Raw genomic sequence first — 7,172 nt, forward strand, 5'->3', positions numbered from 1 at the left:
CCTTTCTCAACCCTGCCCCAGACCAAGCTCTGCTGGTTCTCCCTTCAGATAGACTGATCTCTGGGAACTTTGTCCTCACTTTAGCTTCCTGCAGTACTTTTTCAGTGCTCTGGACAGGGAATTGGAAAACTTGGGCTCCCCTTAACATTGTTCCCCCCAGAGTCTAGCACTCAATAGCAGGCATTCAATATTGATGGAGTAAATAATTGATTATTTACAGCCGGGTCTGTAGTCCTAACATCTCGAATCCTTCCCTTCAACATTAGAAAAGTGAAATGGTTGTTCTGTAGGATAATCTGTGGCCCTTCCAGCTCTAGCGTTCTTGACTGCGTTTTCTGCAATATGTACTGAGGTTAATGATTTGTTCATTCAACAAATATTTATTGAGACAGAGGAGGGACCCCTTCTTAGGGGCCAGCTAGGCACCCCCCTCCCCAAGTATGGAAAGGAAAATCTTGAGTTCTCTCAAGGGACATTCCCGGCACCTAACTTCCTCGAGAAGTCAATGAGCAACCTGATAAGCAAGAAGGTAATAAAAGCTTAAGGCAGTAACCAAGGACGTTAGATTCACAAAATGTTTGGTTCCTTAAAGAAACTAAAGAGGACGATGTCCCTGAGTTGTTTTTTAGAAACCTGGACCCTCACCAAATGGAAAGTGCTGTCCACTGGCATGGAGACTTCAAACTATCTATCTTTGTTCTAAATTTCTTACTGAGGAGCCTGGAAAAATTCACAAAGCTTTGCCTCCTTAACCAGTTGCAAATCATAAAATCTTTGAATCCATCTATGACCTGTGGGTCCCTGCTTCAGATATCTTGGCTTTTTAGATCAAATTCATGTATAGTCTCCATGTATTGATTTATGACTTTGCCTGTAACCTCTGCCTCCCTGCCTTTAAAAACCCTTACCTGGGCTGGGCACAATGGCTCACGCCTATAATCCCAGCACTTTGGGAGGCTGAGGTGAGTGGATCATCTGAGATCAGGAGTTCAAGACCAGCCTGGCCAACATGGTGAAACCCGTTTCTACTAAAAATACGAAAATTAGCCAGGCATGGTAGCGGGCACCTGTAATAATCCCAGCTACTCGGGAGGTTGAGGCAGAAGAATCACTTGATACTGGAAGGCAGAGGTTGCCCCATGAGCCAAGATCTCACTATTGCACTCCAACCTGGTGACAAGAGTGAAAAAAAAAAAAAAGGAAACACTCGGAAAACCCCCTTACCTGTAAACCATCAGGGAATTGCGGTCTTCAGCATGAGCTGCCTGATTCTTCTTGCTTGGTGCAATGCAATAAATGCCTCACTTTCTCTCACTGCAAGTCCCAATGCCAGTGTTTGGCTTTGCTGTGCTGGTGGGAGGACCTAAATTCAGATAACATGAGCAGCTGCTAGCTGCCAGATACCTGGAATAGCACGTGCTAAATGATCATACTGTGTCTATTAGAGGTACATACTACTGCGACTGAATCTTCCAGCATGGAAGGTAACATCCTGTATCAGAGGCAAGGGTTTGCTAATTTCCTAGCTATGTCTTTGAGCAACCATCAGACCTCCTCAAGCCTCAAATTCTTCATCTGTTAAAATCAATAAAAGACCTGCCTTTGTGAAGATTAAGTTGAAAAAGCGCCTTCCCAATAGTACGTTGTGAGAGCGATGTGTTAGTTGCCTTATCCCTCCTAGGGAACAATTACAGAAGACATTAGACAGGTGGTATTTGAACTGAATTTTCAACCTTCTCCCTACGCAAAACCTTGAAGTTGCTTGGAGAAGAGGAAAGAAGGCCTAGGGAATTTTGTGTGTGTGTGTGTGTATGCCAGAAGACAAATGGGTGAAAGACCATTCACTGCCTGTTTGGAAAGCTATAAATTCTCCTAGCAACAGAAGTAGATCAAATTGTTGGAAATAAGGCTGGAAGAGCTCCTGCTCTCAAGCAACTTGTAAATAGTAGCAAACCAGTTAAACAAAGTACAAAAAGTGATGAAATAATACTGGTGAGATATCATTGCAATAGATAATACATTCTCTGAGGAGGTTAGTCTATAAAGCTTTAAAGGAGGCTGGGCCAGGTACAGTGGCTCATGCACTTGAGAGGCTGAGGTGGGAGGATCACTTCGAGACCAGCCTGGGCAACATGACAAAACCTTGTCTCTAGAAAAAATTAGCTGGGAATGGTGGTGCATTCCTGTAGTCCCAACTACTCAGGAGGCTGAGGTGGGAGGATCCTTTGAGTCCAGGAGGCAGAAGTTGCAGTGAGCCGAGATTGCACCACTGCACTCCAGCCTGGGCAACAAGTGAGACCCTGTCTCAATAAATAAATAAACAAATAAATAAATTAAAAAGAAAGATGATTTTCAGCTAAGCTTGGAAAGCTCAGAACAAAAGTGAGAATGAGAATATTTTCAGGGTTCTTAGAGAAGTTGGACTGAAAACAAAATATACCCTGAGGGCAAGTGGGAACTGTGGATGGCAGTTAGGGATGGAGGTCCTGGAAATAGAAGCAAAGGTGTTCGAAATTAATGTGAGAGAATGTTCTTAAGAGTTAGAGGTGAGATGTTTGTGACAATAGTACTTCCAAGAAGTTTAGTCAAGTAGTGATGTACAACAAAGAAAAATACTGTCTTTGAGTGCTTCCTATATACTAATGTTTTTACATATAGCTTCTCATTTAATGCTCCAGTAAACTCATGAGGCTGGTGTTATTACTTTCCATTCTATAGATGAAAAAAAGACAGGTAGAGCTTCAAATACATGTTAAAGTCACACAGATAGTACTGGTGGAGTACAGATTAACACATACGTATGAGTTCCATTCCATGCTTCATGCTTAATGTTCTATGGCCCCTACAGCATGCATGGGAGCATGGAAAGCTCAAGAATGGCAAATTGGCCAAGGGGCTTGGTGACTGCAATATCAGTTTTTGCTATTTTGGTTCTGATGGCCTCTTAATTATAAATAAGAATAATGCTTTTTTGTTTGCTTTTTTGAGATATAGTCTCACTCTGTTGCCCAGACTGGAGTGTAGTGGCATGATCTCAGCTCACTGCAACCTCTGCCTCCTAAGCTCAAGCGATTCTCCTGTCTCAGTTTCCTGAGTAGCTGGGATTACAGGTGCACACCACTACTGCATGGCTAATTTTTGTATTTTTGGTAGAGACGGGGTTTCACCATACGAGCCAGGCTGGAGGAACAGCAATTCTTAAGCTTATTTTTTTTGCTTTTTGCTTCTGCCAGGGGTGTGTGTGTGTGTGTGTGTGTGTGCGCGCGCACGCATGTGTGTGTGCATTTGTGTGTGTGTTCTCCTGCAGAACATAACCATGAACCTCCAGTCCTTGTTAAATTACTTGTCATGCCAAACTGCACTTAATCTTAGGTTTATAGGCCAGATCTAATTTTCTTTGTTGACCCTTAAGTTTTTTTATTTTTATTGTTTACCTCTCTCTTTTTGGTCAAATAATTACAAAAAAAAAACTTCCATAGATCATTTGCCTTAAAAGTACACGTCAGATTTTCTTCTTACACAATTAACTAGGCTCTTTTAAAATATATAAACAGGCTGGACGCAGTGGCTCACGTCTGTAATCCCAGCACTTTCGGAGGCTGAGGCAGGCAGATCAGGTTAGGAGTTTGAGAAAAGCCTGACCAACATGGTGAAACCCCATTTCTACTGAAAATACAAAAATTAGCTGGGCATGGTGCCGTGCACCTGTAATCCCAGCTACTTGGGAGGCTGAGGCAGGAGAATTGCTTGAACCCAGGAAGCAAAGGTTGTGGTGAGCCAAGAGTGTGCCACTGCACTCTGCCCGGGCAACAGAGCAAGACTCTGTTAATATATATATATATATATATATATATATATATATATATATATATAACATTGATTTTTAAAAATATATTGTATACCATTTAAAATATGAAATATGAATGATTTATGTCTTGTAATGTATCCAGAGAATTATATGCTACAATTATACATTGTATGGGTATAAAAATGATTCTTCTATATCACTGTAATCACCACATGATTAAAGAAATATTTTTACTTCTAGTTCAAATACCTTCTGATACTTAGAATGTGAATATGATATTATCAAAATTGTCACAGGGAATTCTGCATATCTATTGATAATTACTATAAAAATTAAAATAGAAAAAATCAAATTGGGAATTGTATTTAAAAACAAATCTCAACCAATAAAAAGATCATAGTTCTCATCCTCTCTTCTCACCCTTCTGTCAAAAAATGTAGTTCTAAAAAACGTTTCAAATTTATCAGCCAAGAGATGGAATTATTCAGACAAAGGAATCAGAGCAGATACTATGTTGAACATTTTGTTCTTCTTTGTTGACCTCAGTAAAAGGGCTGGTTCAAATTTCTTACTACAACATACAAAAGTGGAGTCCTTTATATCTTTATGCATTTTTATACCCAGCTATTCTATGTTATGTACCTGACAATTGTTAAGTGACTGAAGATGTTTTTCGTTTCCACTGACTCTTACTCATAGGGGTTTGCCTTCTAGTGTATACGAGTTCACAGCTTGAACAGATTTTGTGGGCTTCCTGTGGGCCTACCTTGGGAAGGCATATCTTCTAGAAAGTTTGCATCTCTCTCTCTGGTAGTCAAGACATATCCTTAATCCAGTACCACTTCAGCCACAGTTTGGCTCATGGTGAGAGCGTCAGATCCCCTACCTCACTGCAGTTTCAAGGTTCAGTGTCCTTACAGCAAAGTTGCTTTAGGAATTCAATCTCAGAGGAATCTCACACCTTCTGGCAGACACCAAGTAGCTGGGATTACAGGTACCCACCACCATGCCCAGCTAAGTTTTGCATTTTTAGTAGAGGCATGGTTACACTGTGTTGGTCACATTTTCTTTATTAATTCGTCCACTGATGGACATGAAAGCTGATTCCATATCTTGGCTATTATGAATAGTGCTGTAACAAACATGGGAGTGCAGATATTTCTCTGACATACTGATTTAATTTACTTTGGATAAATACCCAGGAGGGGAACTGCTGGATCATATGGTACCTCTAGACTTCATATAAGAGAAAAAGAAAATATATTTAAGCTACATTTGGGAGTTCTGTTATTTACATTGGAACACAAATTTGACTGATGCAATTGGGTACTATTCATTTTAAGCTATGACCAAATGATAGTTGAAAATACACTTTTTTTGTGGTTAGTGGGGTTTAGTAACTGTTGATTTTTTTTGACACTTAGGTATTTGTGTGTGCAAATTGAGTGTTTTTTATTTTATTCGGTTTTTCACTTTCTTATTAATTTATAGGCTGCTTAATATGTATGTTTCAAGTATTTTACCCAGTTACTTGGATTCTTGTATCTGAGTCTTGGCGTACAAAAGTTTTAAATCTTTGTATCATAATAAGAGTACATATGAATCGGGTGGTTGTCTAAGTACTTAGATTATTACTTCATTTATTCCCTTCATAACAACTCTATGAAGTAGACTATTATCATCATTCTGATTAATCAGATGAGGATACTGAGGTAGAGGCCACAAGCAACTGGGGCTGAGTTCTCTAACTTTGAGCTGGGAAATGAAGCCATGTGGTCTGACTCAGAGCCTGTATTCCCCCTATTCTCTCCTTCACCAATCCTATCAGTAATTTTGCATAAGCCTATTTAGAAAGGTTGCCCTGTCCCAATATTGCATGAGTATGGTATCATATATTTAAGTTTCTTCAAAACCTTTTTTTCCTGTCCTGCCTCATTTTCCTCTTATCTTAAGACTGCTTGGTATTGTTTCACAGGGCACTGATGCTCTGGCGTTTTGTTTTTCTGTTTTCTTTTTTTGTAGAGATAGGGTCTTGCCATGTTTCCCAGCCTCATCTTGAACTTCTGGGCTCAAGTAATCCCCCTGTCTTGGCTTCTAAAGCATTGGGATTGCAGGCATGAGCCACTGTGTCTGGCCAGAATGCAGTATTTTGAGATTAATGGCTCTACAGGATATCTTAAAGAAGTCTTCTGGCTGGGTTTGGTGGCTCACACTTGTAATCCCAATGCTTTGGGAGGCTGAGGATGCTTACCTTGTCAAAAGAGGCCATCACTGAATATCTCAGTTTATGTATCATCCATTCTCTGGTCAATTACTTAGTTTTTGTTTCTTTTTTTTTTTAACATACTACTGCTTATGATGTAAAATATTTATACATGTATAACTTGTCTTCCTTGACTGGAATGAGAATTGTAAATGAGGGCAGGGACTTTGGCTTGTCATATGAAACTGCAGGCTGCAATGTAGTTTTTAACATTAAGGGGAAAGGACGAGGGTGAAGGCAAACGCAGCTGGAGTGGAAAAGGTGTTTCAGCAGTTTATTTAGTTATCTAATTGCTATGGTTTGAATGTATCCCCCAAGGTTCATATGTTGGAATGTTAATCCACAATGCCAACATTGTTGACAGGTGGGACCTTTAAGAGGTGATTAGGTCATGAAGGCTGTGCCCTCATGAATAGATTAATGCTGTTATTGTGGGAATGGGTTAGTCTGTGGCAGTGCATCCTTATAAAGGATGAGCTCAATCTCTTGCTCCCTCACGCCATTTTATGCTCTCATAAGATGCAGCTCCTTAGATTTTGGACATCCCAGGTTCAAGGACTGTGAGCCAAATACATTTTGTCTTTATAAATTACCTAGCCTGTGATATTCTGATACAGCAACAGAAAATGAAGTAAGACACAAGGTCAGTTCCTCGTGGATTGTTTTTACTGTAATGAGTATGTGTAAACCTAGGACCACCCACATGTTTTTTGTTGTTGTCATTGAGACAGAGTCTCGTTCTGTTGCCCAGATTGGAGTGCAGTTGCACTATTTCAGCTCATGGCAACCTCTGCCTCCTGGGTTTAAGCTATTCTCCTGCCTCAGCCTTCTGAGTAGCTAGGATTACAGGCACCCACCACCACACCTGGCTAATTCTTGTATTTTTAGTAGAGACAGAGTTTTGTCATGTTGCCCATGCTGGTGTTGAACTCCTGACATCAGGTGATCTGCCTGCCTCAGCCTCCCAAAGTGTTGGGATTACAGGTCTGAGCCACCGTACCTGGCCCATATTTACACTTATTATTCAAGAAATACAAAAGAAAATCCCCTGAAACTAGAAGGAATCCAATTTATTAAAATAATTATTCTTTAACAAAAATA

The sequence above is a fragment of the Callithrix jacchus genome, chromosome 13 (genome assembly GCF_049354715.1).
Source record: "Callithrix jacchus isolate 240 chromosome 13, calJac240_pri, whole genome shotgun sequence".
NCBI lineage: Eukaryota > Metazoa > Chordata > Mammalia > Primates > Cebidae > Callithrix > Callithrix jacchus.